At 41.0% G+C, this 16,313-nt stretch overlaps 1 long non-coding RNA gene across 2 annotated transcripts in view; it reads left to right on the top strand.

Annotated features, from left to right (window-relative positions):
* The first annotated feature begins 7,566 nt into the window (after positions 1 to 7,566).
* The window catches only part of LOC138962240 (uncharacterized), a 179,686-nt gene continuing 170,939 nt past the window's right edge, over positions 7,567 to 16,313 (top strand). Inside the window, exon 1 of one of the 2 annotated variants that reach the window (XR_011454452.1) lies at positions 7,567 to 7,775. This is a non-coding gene — a long non-coding RNA (uncharacterized lncRNA). Of the gene's footprint in view, positions 7,776 to 11,363; positions 12,952 to 16,313 lie in introns of those variants that run through there. The other variant, XR_011454451.1, reaches the window with a different exon arrangement.

The raw sequence follows: 16,313 nt of genomic DNA, 5'->3' as shown, positions 1-16,313 counted from the left end.
TATGATAAAGCAGTTTTTCAACTGTTTTAAGATAACCTGCCCAGAGGAAGGATACTTAATTTGCATTTGTTCAATACATACATGTAGTAAAATCATATTTCAGGAAGAGGCATGTATTTGTTGACAAAAAAATGAAATGGAGTCTTCAAAAGGACTGGGTGGCCGAGTGGTAACGCATTTGCGCTCGGAAGCGAGAGGTTTGCGAGTTCGACCCTGGGTCAGGGCGTTAGCAATTTTCTCCCCCCTTTCCTAACCTAGGTGGTGGGTTCAAGTGCTAGTCTTTCGGATGAGACGAAAAACCGAGGTCCCTTCGTGTACACTACATTGGGGTGTGCATGTTAAAGATCCCACGATTGACAAAAGGGTCTTTCCTGGCAAAATTGTTTAGGCATAGATAAAAATGTCCACCAAAATACCCGTGTGACTTGGAATAATAGGCCGTGAAAAGTACGATATGCGCCGAAATGGCTGTGATCTGCTGGCCGATGTGAATGCGTGATGTATTGTGTAAAAAAATTCCATCTCACACGGCATAAATAAATCCCTGCGCCTTGAATACGTGCGCGATATAAATTGCATAAAATAAAAATAAAAAAATAAAAAAATAAAATCCCTGCGCTTAGAACTGTACCCACGGAATACGCGCGATATAAGCCTCATATTGATTGATTGATTGGAAAACACCATCATATCATTGATTTGACAAAAACTAGCAGATGTCATAAAAAATATCCAATTTCACACCCAAAATAAACCAACAACATAACAAATCAACAAACCCAAAAAACACACACAAAAAAAAACTTTTCCGAACAAACGAAAAAAAGGAAAAACAACACAGAAAAAGACTCTGAAAGGAAAACATTGAGTAGACACAATAATTAAGAGGATCAATTAAATCCAGATTTTGTTAACGAACAACTTACATGATGATATGATATGATATGTTGACAGACTGGTACTTAGGCTGTTGAGCCTTTGTCTGATCTTTTGATCAGTTGCTATCCTAGCCTAACTTTGGGCTAGGTAACCTACACGATCTTTTGACCGTGGCCTATTCTATCAACTTTTTCTTGGCTGGTGGGAATTTGTAATGAGAGGCATACTGACATTTGGGCTATACATGTAGTCTTTCAGTGCATTGTCCAAGCGATTTTTGAAACTGTTCATTGTCGGCGCTTCTACCACATTCTTGTCCAAGGAGTTCCATGTGTCTATGATTCTGTTCGTGAAGAAAGATTGTCGGAGAGCTGTTCTGCATTGTTCTACATGGGTCTTCTCCCTTTGATCGGCAATTGATGTGCACAGCTTGAGCAATGAATCCCATGATTCTCACCACTGAGCTCTGCTGCACTGTCACCGTGATTGATACAGGTCAGTGATACAAATGAGTGGGGAACTAGGAAAATCAACACTTGCCTACGTTGACAGAGTTGTAGTCCCTCATTCAACGTAACAAGTAACTTGAGGGAGTTAATCTTAACACTTGTTATACAGGACCGGTTATTTGGAACACTGTTTTTATTGCACAATTCACTACCGGGTTCAAACATACCAGGTAAGTGGTTTTTGACTCACATGCGAAGCAAAAGTGAGTCTATGTACTCACCCGGGTCGTCCGTCCGGCCGGCCGGCCGGCCGTCCGGAAAACCGTTTAACGTTGGATATTTCTTGGACACCATTCAGTCTATCAGTACCAAATTTGGCGAGATGGTGTATGATGACAAGGCCCCAAAAAACATACATAGCATCTTGACCTTGCTTCAAGGTCAAGGTCGCAGGGGCCATAAATGTTGCCTAAAAAACAGCTATTTTTCACATTTTTCCCATTTTCTCTGAAGTTTTTGAGATTCAATACCTCACCTATATATGATATACATATAGGGCAAAGTAAGCCCCATCTTTTGATACCAGTTTGGTTTACCTTGCTTCAAGGTCAAGGTCACAGGAGCTCTTCAAAGTTGGATTGTATACATATTTTGAAGTGACCTTGACCCTGAACTATGGAAGATAACTGTTTCAAACTTAAAAATTATGTGGGGCACATGTTATGCTTTCATCATGAGACACATTTGGTCACATATGATCAAGGTCAAGGTCACTTTGACCCTTATGAAATGTGACCAAAATAAGGTAGTGAACCACTAAAAGTGACCATATCTCATGGTAGAAAGAGCCAATAAGCACCATTGTACTTCCTATGTCTTGAATTAACAGCTTTGTGTTGCATGACCTTGGATGACCTTGACCTTGGGTCAAGGTCACATGTATTTTGGTAGGAAAAATGTGTAAAGCAGTTCTTGTGTATGTCATTGCTAGGTTTAGTTATTTGACCTTGACCCTGAAGGTCAAGGTCATGTAAAGGTCAAGCATGTGAGTCGTATGGGCTTTGCCCTTCTTGTTCGTGTATTTGGTTACTGCTGCCACTGAGGATGTTTGATTTCAATTTCATCATGCTTCAAGGCTGCGCGAGGTAACATGGAGAAAGCGAGGTATCGTCCTAATCTTTGGCATTGTACATTTAATGCACACTTTTCAGTGTCATCGTAGCATCATATCTGATGTGAGGCACTTTCATCAACGCAAATAATTAAGAATTGGAGACATTTATGGACGGTGTGAGCTTTCAAAGTATGCATAATGATCAATCAACAGCTTTCAGTATTTTTGGAGTTTAATGAAAGCTGTAAAATGCAAGTAATGCGTGTTGTAGCCCTGAGTTTTCGAACTACATAACTTTGAATTGATCTATTTCCGTATTTTTTACACGCAGAGCCACCCAAATCACACACACGGTGCACTAAGCATTAGCTAGTCCACGTCTCGATCCATAAGACGAAGTGTGTTCTCGGGTGCATATCACATCAATAAAACAGCTTTGAATGCAAGGTGTGGGTTTCTGATAACATGTTCCAAGAACTCTTTAAATAGTTTAAGGCTGGAGTATACACCTGAGGCCATATTTCAAAGTGGTTAGGCAGTTTTAAAGGTTTGTTTTTATGTTAGTTCAGTGTTTTGTTTATCAGGAAAAAACAAAATGAATAGAGCTTGTCGCGCAAAATTTTGAGATAGCGACTGAAGTTTGAGCATAGGTATAAGATTTTTTCACGCAAACCCTACTGAAGAAATTGTGATATTGTATTGTGAATATGTTAACAAAAAAAACCAATCGGATGATCAGAAACTGAAGAAGAGAAATAGGGAAGCAAAATAGAACATCAAACATAGTGATTTTACGGGTGAATTTGAAAAAAACCCACTTATGTATCCATTTTTGAAGCCCAATTTGAAGCATGGAACACAGTCAAACATAAATTAAAAGTGTTAAAGTGGTTACAGTGTTCAGAAATAGTGTTAAATAACAAGTTGAGTTATCCCTCTTCACAAATTTTAAAAGAAATACACCTCTTGTCGCGCAAAATTTTGAACTGTGATGCTTTTACTACCCCCACCCCTTACTCATTTTTCAGAAAAGAGTGCATATTATCTTCCAAATAGACAAGCAAGGTAGTCAGATGATCAAAACTTAAGAACAAAAATAGGGAAGCAAAATAGAACATGCAACATAGTGATTTAACTGGTGAATTCAGAAAAAAAACACTTTTTTACTCATTTTATTAGCTGAATTTAAAGCTTGGAAGACAGAAATAAATAAATTAAAAGTGCAAAACTGGTTACAGTGTTCAGAAATAGTGTTAGATACCAAGTTGAGTTATCCCTCTTCATCACAGTTAAAAGAAACGCCCTCTTGTCGCGCAAAATCTTGAACTGTGATGCTTTTACTACCCCTACCCCCTACCGATTCTTCAGAAAAGAGTGCATATTATCTTCCAAATAGAAAGGCAAGGTAATCAGATGATCAAAAACTTCAGAACAGAAATAGGGAAGCAAAAAAGAACACCCAACAGAGTGATTTAACTGTTGAATTCAGAAAAAACACACTTGTTTACTCATTTTGTAAGCTGAATTTAAAGCTTGGATGAAAGAAAAAAATAAATTCAAAGTGCTAAAGTGGTTACAGTGTTCAGAAATAGTGTTAGATACCAAGTTTAGTTATCCCTCTTCATCACAGTTAAAAGAAACACACCTCTTGTCGCGCAAAATCTTGAACTTTGATGCTTTTACTACCCCCACCCCCTACCTATTTTTCAGAAAAGAGTGCATATTATCTTACAAATAGGAAAGCAAGGTAATCAGATGATCAAAAACTTAAGATAAATAGGGAAGCAAAATAGAATATCCAACATAGTGATTTAACTGTTGAATTAAAAAAACACCTTTTTTTCTCATTTTTTGAAGCTGAATTAGAAGTTTGGAATTCCTCCGAAAGCGGCGTATGGGTGCCTAAATGGCGGGGTAAAAACGGTCATACACGTAAAAATCCACTCGTGCTAAAAACATGAGTGAACGTGGGAGTCTAAGCCCATGAACGAAGAAGAAGAGGAGGAGGAGAAGAAGAAGTTTGGAAGACAGAAAAAATAAATTAAAAGTGCTAAAGTGGTTACAGTGGTTACAGTGTTTAGAAATAGTGTTAGATACCAAGTTGAGTTTTCGCTCTTTATCACAGTTAAAAGAAACACACCTTGTTGCGCACAATCTTGAACTGTGATCCTTTTACTACCCCCGCCCCCTACCCATTTGAACACAAAAGAGTGTATATTCTCTTCCAATTAGAAAAATAAGTAATTTTAAGCAACTGGACATTTTTAAAATACATATTTTCTGTCAGGCCAAGGATTGCTTAGTCCATTAAAAACAAACAGACTAGGATTTAGCGCACCCATTTTAAGAAAAAGTTAACATGATAATTGATATATATCAGACTTTTTTTATGCAATTACTACTGAAGATTCCAGACCAGGTAAAACAATCATTTTATATTCTTTGTCACATTTTTTACTTTTTGGCTCACGTAAGTGTAGCCTATGCGATCGTAACTTTGTCTGTCTGTGCGTGTGTGTGTGTGTGTGTGCGTGTGTATGTCTGTGGTAGAAACTTTAACATTTGACTAAACACCGAAATACTCATTTCACCTGGTTATTTTTCAAGCACCATCTTCAAAATATTGAAGCAATGATCAACATTGTGTCGGCATGTGTGTAGTTAAAGCGTGTATCCAAAGAAAACGGGTGGTGGTTTTTTTTTAAGGGGTACAAGTAGTTGACTGGTTTCTGTGGTGTGTGGTATGTAGACCAGGTCAGGTGTTAAGACCAGGTCAGGGGTCGCGCGAAGGATTGTGGTATAGATTCACTTCTCCAGTTCTCACTTCTGCATTCGCCGATTCGGGGAAGACGATTTCATGTTGTTCGGTTTCTAAGCTCCAGAAAAGTAAATAAAGAAGCTACCAAAGGGAGATTTCCTACAATTTGATCTGCACAGCGTTTTTCCAATGTCCACGCGAGGAAGAGCTGTCGAAAGCGCAGTGTCGATCTGGCAGCTGTATCCCGGTAAGTACAGAGACAAATCTAGTGTCTCCAGGGGTCGACACTAACTTATTTGGCCTGGGGCCACACTGGCCCCAGAGATGGAAATTGCTGGGGCGGAAAACAAACATCTGGGGCCCACTCTCAGTATTCACGTGCGGCAATGCATTGTCTGTTTTTCTTCATCGTACTGAAGCCAGGGAAATTCTTTCAACCATTTGACATTGAAATTACGACAGCGCTTCGCGCTTTTGACTGCATCGGTCTCCTTTTGTCGTTTCTCTCCACCCTGTTCTTCATCTTCATTTCCATGTCTTTTTACACCAGATTTTGCGTTTGGCATTTGAAGGCGATACTTATCTCTCACGCTAAAGAGCGCAATCTGGGAGTTATTTCCCTTGCGGCATTGTCCTTCGACGATTTCAATGGTTTTTTTTCTTGACTGCGGCATTGATCGTAACGCAAATTTCAGTGACGACTTTAACTGGCAATATTTTGTGATTGGCTCTGCCATTAGAATTTTCGGTTTGTCATTGTTGGAATTTATCCTGGGGCGGAGTGGGCCCCAAGCTTCGGCAATGTTTGGGGCGGAACACAAAACTCTGGGGCGTTCCGCCCCCCGCCCCCGCTAGTGTCGAACCCTGGTCTCCCACTCTGATAACGTGTCACCTACTGTTAATCCGCTTTGTTTTAATTTCTTTTTATTTCAGCAGACACGGATGTCAAACACAGTGCTAGGCAGTCACCTCTAGTGAAATGAGTTGATCTAAAGTGCGACGGGCGCTGTGGCGTGGTGGTAAGACGTCGGCCTCCAAAGCGGAAGGTCGAGGGTTCGAATCCCGGCCGCGGCCGCCTGGTGGGTTAAGTGTGGAGATTTTTCCGATCTCCCAGGTCAACTTATGTGCAGACCTGCTAGTGGCTTATCCCCCTTCGTGTGTACACGCAAGCACAAGACCAAGTGCGCACGAAAAAGATCCTGTAATCCATGTCAGAGTTCGGTGGGTTATAGAAACACGAAAATACCCAGCATGCTTCCTCCGAAAGCGGCGTATGGCTGCCTAAATGGCGGGGTAAAAACGATCATACACGTAAAATTCCACTCGTGCAAAAACACGAGTGTACGTGGGAGTTTCAGCCCACGAACGCAAAAGAAGAAGAAGAAGAAGATCTAAAGTGCCTGTAATGTTTGGATGTCTTTACTTGTTTTCTTCGAGAGTTCGATCTTCGTGCGATTCTGGCGCGTTGTCACCAAGAACGTTAAAAAAACACAGGATATCATCATGATGCCTCTCTACAAAAACCAGGTCTAGGAACTCTTCATCTAAAGTCAGTCAGTATTAACCTCCTCAACACAATCCTCATCTTGTCCCATAGTGATTTCTGCCGCCAAAGAACATGTGGTTCTCAACTCAAAAGACCGATTTGTCGTCTTCCGGCATTGCGAAATTCAGATCTACCCCAACTTCGTGCATTGATCTGAGCAATAAAATGTAGATGCGATAATCTGCAAACATCTCTTCAACACAATCTGCATCTTGTCCCATCGTGATTTCTGTCGGCAAAGAACATGTGGTTCTCAACTCACAAGACCAATTTGTCATCTTCCAGTGTGAAATTCTGATCTGCCCCAAGTACGTGCAATAAAATGTAGAAGCGATAATCTGAAAAAAATCTTTTCGCGTGAACGCTGCCACGTTGTCATCAGTCCAATGTCTTTTATCCACACACTTTTTCCATCAGCAGTTTGTTATGTTTATCCGCAGACTGCTTTCCATTACTTGTCTGTTTCAGATTGACTCGTATGGTTCTTCTTCAGCCAGGCAAGAAGTGCTTGTTTACAGTGACACGTTCTCACGCACGACATGTCGTAAATGCAAGTTCTAACGATTGTTTTTTTATTGCACTGATAGAGAATGTCGATAGTTGTAAACTTCTGACATTTCCTAATGTTTATTTCATTATTTTGCATACGGATATGGCTAATAAGTGGATAATCTGTTACGACACAAAACGCGTTCTAAATCCGGGAAGGGAGGCTACTCCAGCGTACTTTCAGGTGCGGTCTGACTAATTACTACGCGACCGTACGCGACCACACGCGACCTTGCACTACCTTGCGCGACCTCAAACTAAAGCATGTACATGTAATATTTTTATATATTGTAAGAGAAACCGTGACTATCGGAAGGGTTGTCATGCCAAGACAGCTGACGTAACTAATATAGGCCGAAGGAATGATTATGACGCAGTGGAAGTGACGTGCGGATTCTCGACCGGCGGGTAGGCGCAGTTAATCAGAGAAATCAGAACCACACAGACGTTGAGTCGCCCCGAAAGGGATCCCCGTATCAAGTAAGTCACTTGGGTAGAACATGGTCGCCTGTGCTTAGCTTGCCGTCCCAGTAGATAATGGCCGCTAGGGACGGACGGCCATACTTGCCAAGGGCACACTATGGGTATCCCGTAAAACCCGTGTAAAATATTACATTGGCGACGAGGATGTCGAGACGAGCCTGCGCCATGTTGCGAGACCGTTTTCGACGTGGGTTGGGGGTGGAAAACGTCTCTGGTGATGGTCTGATTGACTGCCGGGGACATATGGAGTTTTCTCCGGTGTCCTCCTTTTTTGTTTCATTCTAATTTATGGTTACCTTGCATAGGAGTAAAGGATTGTTTTAGTTTCGAAATTGTTTAGGGAATTTTTAGTTTCCGTTGCCTCTGTAGACTCAATCGGGTGCACAAAGTGTAGCCGAGTGAGAACTTGACTGTAAAAATAATAAACTGGGTAACGTATCGGATTCCTGGAATGAATTAAACAAAGTCTTATGTTTTTAATTCGAAATTGTTTAGAGATTTTTGAGTTTCCGTTGCCTCTGTAGACTCAATCGGGTGCACAAAGTGTAGCCGAGTGAGAACTTTACGGTAAAAACAATAAACTGGGAAACGTTTCGGGTTCCTGGAATGAAATAAACAAATTCTTATGTTTTTAATATTAGACAAGTAGGTTTTTGATTAATTTCCCGTTGCACAGATATCAAACGTCGCAAGTTGTGACGAACGAGACCACTTGCGGTTTACAAAATACCTACAATCCGTTGCTTTGAGCAAGTTTTTGTTATTATATTTGCAAGGTGTTTGTTGTTATAATGAAGGAGATGCATTTTGAGTAGGAGGGTTGATGGAATAGTTTTTAAGTTTTAAAATTCTTCCAATTTATTTTTGTGTTCGTTGGAGATGTCGTCTGCTTAACGTTAGAACCGGAAGTGAGATCATAATTATTTATTCAAGACCGCCATTATGTGTGTTTGCTTCCGGTTCGAGTGTTGTTGTGTTTTTTCGAGTTGATCGTCGTAAGTTTACTTGTTAAAAGCATGATGGATTTATGGTTTTGATATGGGAATATTAAGTTCAGCTATCAGACTTTGCCGGTTTGAATAGGGGATATGGCGTTTAAAAGTTCAGCTATCAGACTTTGCCGGTTTGAATAGGGAATATGGCGTTTAAAAGTTCAGCTATCGGACTATGTTCGGTTTGTTATGGGAATATTAAGTTCAGCTATCAGACTATGTTCATTTATGCATCGCGTAAAATGTGTGTAGATTGCATCATAACCGTTTAGTCCGCGTACGTTTCGTCTTTTTCGTGCGGCAGCGAGCTGGATTTCGCTCAAGATATTTTGTTGTTGAGATTTTGTTTCCAGTACTGAATCTTCAGGATTCAGATCTAGATCTCGTTCGCATTCTGTTATTAACACTTTCGCGACGGGACACTGATAAATCAGTACCAGCGCTGACACGCCCATGGACGGGAAGCGCATTTTTCAGTACCAGCCACAGAGGGTACACGACTCGTGATTGCTTCCCGGTTTTTGAAGCTTGCAAATAAATTGAGTTGTTTCCCTTGATACACTTGGCGTCCCCTTCTGCCATTTGCAAATCCGCCTGATTTGTGTGCGTTTTTGAGGAAAAAAAATGAATCAAAGGCGAGCCTTGTCTCGGGAGGAGATTCTCCGGATGTTGGACCTAGAGGATCCCGTAGAGCATGATTCGGACGGATCGTTTTCGCCTCACGAAAGCGATACAAGCAGTGAAAGTAAGGAAGAAACAGTCCCGTTGTTGCTAGTACGAGTCGGCAAACTACACGTGGTTGGCGGTGATACTGCTAGACGAACATGTATCTGAGTTGTTCTTTGCTATTGGTGACCAAACAGTGGAAACTTACTGAAATTTTCAAAATGCAGCTACAACCTGGAAAATACTATTCCTGTCAAGTGGAGCCCTTGTATTATTTGAGTCTAAAAAGAAAATGTCAGGAACTTTTATGGTTTGGACAAAAAAGCAGACTGACTGGTGGGGGTCACAATGGAGTAACCTGCAGTACTTTGTGACACCAAATTTACACAGCATATCTATAAACTAATTCTGTGAAACAATTTGAGTAAACTCCATGAAAACAGAGTGTTTGCTGTTAGTTTGTCATGTATTGAAGAATTTTTGATGTACAGTTTAGTGTTGTTAGGTTCAGTAATTTTGTGACACCGTTTGCAGGTTACCTTGTAGTTTGATCTTTTTGTGGCAACACAACTGCTTACAGCAGGGCAGGGATATTTTGGTCAGTGATTGTTTAAAAGGGTGTAACTTGGAATACCTACAGATTATTAGAATCAAATGCAAACTACTGCTCAAATGTATCAAAACAGAAAGAGGTAACCTGCAAATCACGCGACACCAAATTGCCAATACTTGTGCATGTATTACGCTGTACTGGTGCAATCAATCAAATTATGCTACAAATGAATGTTATAAAGGAGACAATACCAACACAAACAGTTCTGCAACTGTATTGCCAAAAAACAGCGAAGAGTGCCACCTAAACTTCGCAGAACTATTATCTGTGGTCACCTGCGTACGAATGAAACCATTCGAGAATGGCCGGTCGCTGCATAGCTCCCGATAATTTTTAAGTCCTGTGCTCTAAAATAACCATACTATCAACTTTAACATCAATAATTTTACGAAGTAAGCATTAAGGAAACTTGTGCAACTTACCTGCACTTTCAGTTTTCGCAAAATCAATGCGATACGGTTGATTTTCAGGACGAAACCGCGGTGGCACAGAGACATTTCGCGTGAAAGTAACCTGCGAACAGAGTTACCTCGCTTCTGTGACACGTCATCAATTTTGCCGTACGCAAACTTTTCTATGTAGTACACAAAGCTCGGGACATCATCACTATTTGTGTGTTTACCCTGCCGTCTTCCGGACTGAGGCCGCACGAGAACAATCCATGCTCAACTGCGCGAGCGAAGAAATGAAAATCGGGGTAACCTGGCGAACATTTGTGACGGCAGATACGAAAGTCACCGTTGCGAGGTACACGGATGTATATTCACGCGACCAAATATCTTCATCTATCGATAATGATGCCATGATTTGAAAATAAAAATGTGTGTTTGCCTTCCTGGCGCTCAGGCCGGCAAATTGTCTTTCTTCAGTGGATCGGATTTGTGACGCCGCGCATTCGAAGGTTACCAGTTTTTTATCGGACGCAGCACGCGAGCAGGAGAGGGTCAGTTGTCCAAATAAGATTTTGTGCAGTTTAATCCAAGTATAAGTTATCGTTGAATGATAACAGTTATCCTTTCTAGAGCAGCTGTCGGTTTGAAATGTGTTGTGAACATGGCAGGGGTCTGTCATTCCACGTTTTGGCCGCCATTTTGTGAATAAAAAACGAAAACAAGCAGGAATAAGTGCTACTTCTGTCATATTATTTTCCTTCATGGTGATTTTGTTGATACTGCTACATCAGTAGAATGCAGTAATTATCTTATTTTGTCACCATCATTCCCCGTAATTTAAAAAATTGATTTTACTTGATGTCACCCACCGCAGTCACCATTAGCGAAGAACAACTCATCTCGGAATCGTGCATGAGCTATGGGGGCGTGGCAGCACTGATAACAATGGATGGCTGGAGCCTTCAAATCCTTTTGGAATTGTTCATAGGTGTACAGTTGGTACTTTGTTGTGAAAATGTGACTTATATTCAATATGGATTACCTAGACATCATTTGGTGAGTGTTAGATCTACAGTTTTGTTTCATTTGAGTCAGGATGCTGTGAGTGAATGCGTGATTTGCTTGTTTTTTTCTTTGTACTGTCTCCTTATTTCTGTGTACAATGTTAACAATATTTCAGCTAATTCATAGGTTTTACACCTTGTTTGGTTATAACATTATTTATGATACTTTCTGTTAAAAAATAACTTTTAAAAAAAGCAGTAGAAAATAAAACACACAAAAAAACGTTAAAAAACACAAATTATCCCCCTTTCACCCCCCTTTCACCCCCCTTTGCTAAAACAAATTGCGTGACAAACTTATAAATAGCACGACTGAACTGGGCATCCATTTTTGAATTAGTACACAACATTTGGTGGTGATTGGACTTAATTCAAGCTTGCTAGACAGATTTCTTTACAGTTACTGATTTTTGGGAAGTTTCTTGGTGGCAAGCTTGGGCAGGCAGGACGTAAACGCCGTGGCAGTGCTAGTCACAATAGTGTTAACCCTGCCTGTTTGCTGTAGATTTACTTTGAAACGAGGTATGCTTTGATCTTAGATCTGTCTGGATCTATTTTTTGTTTTCTCTTTCGTTTGGTAGCAGTCGTTCGTTCTACAGAGGCCACGTAGCCGTCTGTGAGGCAGAACATTGACAACTTCGGCGTTTTTCAGAAATAAATGTTCATTTTCTACAATTCGATTAGGGTTTCTTTGTTTCCCGGTACACTGTTCTATTTGCATGTGATTTTCTCGGATAAAATCCGGTGAAATTTACGCATGCGTCGTACCACATGCGGTCATCACTAGATCCTCTCGTAGATCGCTAGCGCTGATCGTAGAGACTATAATGTTCAGTTTGCTTTTGCAAGGTGCGATTTTGTTATCGGATTTATTATTCTTTGCTCTTGAAGAATCTTCGCTAGATTCTGTGCTTTCTGTTTCAGACATTTTTTGGTCCAAATCGTGAAGTCTTGTAAACTGCCGAGTACGTTCGATTTTCAATATAGCGTTTGTACTGTTGGTGTAGTCTTGGTCAACCCAGGATCATAAGCATTGCGGAACTCCAGTCTCGTAGTCTTGGTTTGGGTGACGTCGACTGTGTTTGTTTTCGTAAGCTTGTGACGTAAATTCATGAAGGAGTATCACTTCATTTCCATTTCACTCAGTTCCATATATAATTATGGTTGTTCACGGGGTTACAAATGAAAAGAAAATGTAAATGAATAAATGAACAACAAAGAAAGAAAGAAATTAAAGAACATCAAACACGTGGAATGTAAGAGAAACCGTGACTATCGGAAGGGTTGTCATGCCAAGACAGCTGACGTAACTAATATAGGCCGAAGGAATGATTATGACGCAGTGGAAGTGACGTGCGGATTCTCGACCGGCGGGTAGGCGCAGTTAATCAGAGAAATCAGAACCACACAGACGTTACGTCGCCCCGAAAGGGATCCCCGTATCAAGTAAGTCACTTGGGTAGAACATGGTCGCCCGTGCTTAGCTTGCCGTCCCAGTAGATAATGGCCGCTAGGGACGGACGGCCATACTTGCCAAGGGCACACTATGGGTATCCCGTAAAACCCGTGTAAAATATTACAATATATAGTATCTTCACAACATTATCTGACTTTATACCAAGTTTTAAGTCAAAAAAATTAAAAATAACGGAGTTATAATGTATTGATAGTTTTATTCTTCTTCTTCTTCGTCGTTCGCTAGATAGTTTTATTATAAGAACCTTTTTTTTTTTTAATTCCTATTAACTCGATGTTCTTTAACTATGTTTGTAAATTGTTAGAGGATCTTTTAGTAGAAGTGTTTAACTGTCGAAGCTGCTTTTACCTAAGAGACCGACTGTATATTGTGCTGTTGTACTTGTCAGACTTGATTGTACCAAGTCCTTCACATGTTGTAATGCGCTTAGAGCCAAATATTTTTGTTTTTTGTAAGGGATAGGCGCAATATAAATACACTTTATTATTATTATTATTATTATTTTGCGACGAGCTATCAAGCGAAAGTGAAATCATCGTGGTTCAGCGTCCATGTTCGCATTGATTTAAGAACGTAGGATCAACCTCAAACTAAATAATGTTCATGTAATATATTTATATATCTAGTATCTTCACAACATTATCATACTTTGTACTAAGTTTTAAGTCAGACATATAAAACATAAGGAAGTTATGATGTATTTTCGAAGAGCTAGCGAGCAAAAGTGCAAGCATCGGATATCTGCGTCCGACCATGTTCGCATTGAGCCTGCGTTCTTCTTCTTCTTCTTCTCTCCGTTGGGACCGGGTTTATTTGATAAACGTAAGTGGTCCCGCGTTGATGTCACTTGTCGATTCCGGATGCGGTGTGTGCCTCTTGGAATCGGGATGACAATTTAAAAAAACCAGCACTGAGAAAGGGCAGGAACTGGATAGGTTGGGAGGCGTTTAAAACTATGTACAGGGGTTGAGGGATTAGGGGTTGCCCACTGGCGGTTGCAGGGGACTGCTACCGCGGAGACGTGAGCGGAACGACTCAAGGCTTGGGGCTGATGTCGTCGTCGTGGGAAGATGGTTCCAGTTGGAGATAGTCCGTGGGAAAAAGGTGTTGCATATGGCTTTATGGAAGTCCTGTTGCTGCCTCAGCCCATCTCCTCTTGTTCTTGCGTCGGAGCTATGGAGATAGTTCTTTTCATCTATGCCGACCATCTTGTGCTTGATTTTGTACAGCATCATGAGGCGATTGTTTTCTCGTCTATTTTCCAGAGTTTCCCATCCTAGGTTGTTCAGCATGTTGGTAACTACGCCAGGCGTTTTTTCGAAGTAGTTGTTATGGGCGTATCTGGCTGCTCTTCTCTGGACCATTTCTAATGCCTGCTTGTCATTTTCCTGATGTGGGTCCCACACTGTTGACGCGTATTCGAGCGTGGGACGAACCATGGTTGTGTAGGTAGCTGACTTCACCTTCATCGTGCATTCTTTGAAGTTTCTTCTGAGAAATCCCACGGTTCTGTTTCCTTTGGCGGTCACGTTCTTGATGTGATTGGTCCAAGATAGGTTTTCGGTGATGGTGACTCCTAAGTATTTGCTCTCCTTGGTAGTTTCGAGAGTCTGTCCATGTAGGTGGTAGGTGGACAATATCGGCGGCTTATTCTTGCTGGGAAGTATGCGGATGATGTTGCATTTGCTCGGGTTAAACTCCATTTGCCATTTCTGTTCCCAATTTTGGAGTGCGTTCAGATCTTCTTGAAGGAGGAGTGGATCTTGCTGCTTTGTTACTTTTTTATACAGCAGGCTATCGTCCGCAAAGAGCTTTAGTTTTGAATGTTTAACTGCCTCGGGCGGACGGACGCTGATTTTCAGAATTTTCAGAATATTTTCGTCACGTCGTCAATTGCTGACTTTTAGTGACTAGCGCTCTTTAAGAGGACAAAGACGGAGAAAAAATCTAAAGTAACTGAGGATAGAAAAGACTTAAGCATAAAGGAAGTAGTCAAACGAAACAAAACGATCAAGGAGGAACTGAATATAACTGAGACCCTACTCTAACTTTGAAACAAAATAAGGAGTGGGGAGGAGTTAGAATGAGAGTTTGGAGAGCTCCCCTCTGAAAGATACCAGAGAGGGAGCCTCGGCAGCAGCTGCCGGGAGGGAATTCCACACGGGGATGGTACGCGGGAAGAAGCTGTATTTAAAATAGTTTGTACGGGCGGAAATTTGGCGAAGTTTAAGGTTGTGGTTGGATCGAGTTCTGCCAGTGCCAGGGGTGAGGTAGGGTCTGGGGGAATATCTACCAGGTTGTTGATGATTTTGTGGAGCATTGTGAGTTGGGTCTTGGTGCGCCTACTTTCTAGGGTTTCCCATCCGAGTGACTGCAACATGGAACTGACACTACTTTCATAGCTATAATCGTGTGTCACATACCTTGCTGCCCTACGTTGAATCTGTTCTACCTTTTTGGTCATCTCTACGGTGTGCGGGTTCCAAACTGCACTACAATACTCTAAGTGTGGTCGTACGAGCGTGAAGTATGCGTTGGACTTGGTCTTCTTGTTGGTTGTGCGTAGGTTTCTTTTCAGGAATCCGAGAACGCCGTTTGCCGTTTGGATGCTGAAGCACGATGCTTTCACTTTCGCTCGATAGCTCGTCGCAAAATACATTATGACTCCGTTATTTTTAATTTCTTTGACTTAAAACTTGGTATAAAGTCAGACATTGCTGTGAAGATACTATATATATAAAAAATATTACATGTACATGCTTTAGTTTGAGGTCGCGCAAGGTAGTGCAAGGTCGCGTGTGGTCGCGTGCGGTCGCGTAGTAATTAGTCAGACCCTTCAGGTGTGTTCTATTAATGTCTGAGGGAACTGCATGTGAGCTATATTTTCAATGATCACTTTACTGCAGCAACTTAAAGAGGAATATATGAGGTACATGTTTGACACCAACTTTAGTTGCATCATGCATTTTGGGAAGCTGCTAAAGGGATATTTCTAGAACTTCTATACCATTCTTCATGTTATGAGGACCGTAGCTTTTGTGTTTTGCTAGCAAAACACGCTGTAACTATTTATCCGGCGTGCGCACCGATGTTTTCATTCGATATATCAGGCGTAAATCTGTGAAAGTGACACGAATGGCAGTTCCGAGTCCAATGGGTTTTTTTACGGTTTAAATATTATTTTTTTCACTATTGAAAACAATATTGCAGGTCTACATGTGTTATTCAATAAATACGGGTTAAGAATGTGCTGCAATGTTTACCATTGTGGTTGAGCTGTAGTAGCCTTGAATAATTTTGGGAAAAGCCGTTCATGTAGACAATCACGCAG

The sequence above is a fragment of the Littorina saxatilis genome, linkage group LG3 (assembly GCF_037325665.1).
Source record: "Littorina saxatilis isolate snail1 linkage group LG3, US_GU_Lsax_2.0, whole genome shotgun sequence".
NCBI classification, from domain to species: domain Eukaryota; kingdom Metazoa; phylum Mollusca; class Gastropoda; order Littorinimorpha; family Littorinidae; genus Littorina; species Littorina saxatilis.
This window is presented reverse-complemented; position numbering and strand designations above follow the sequence as displayed.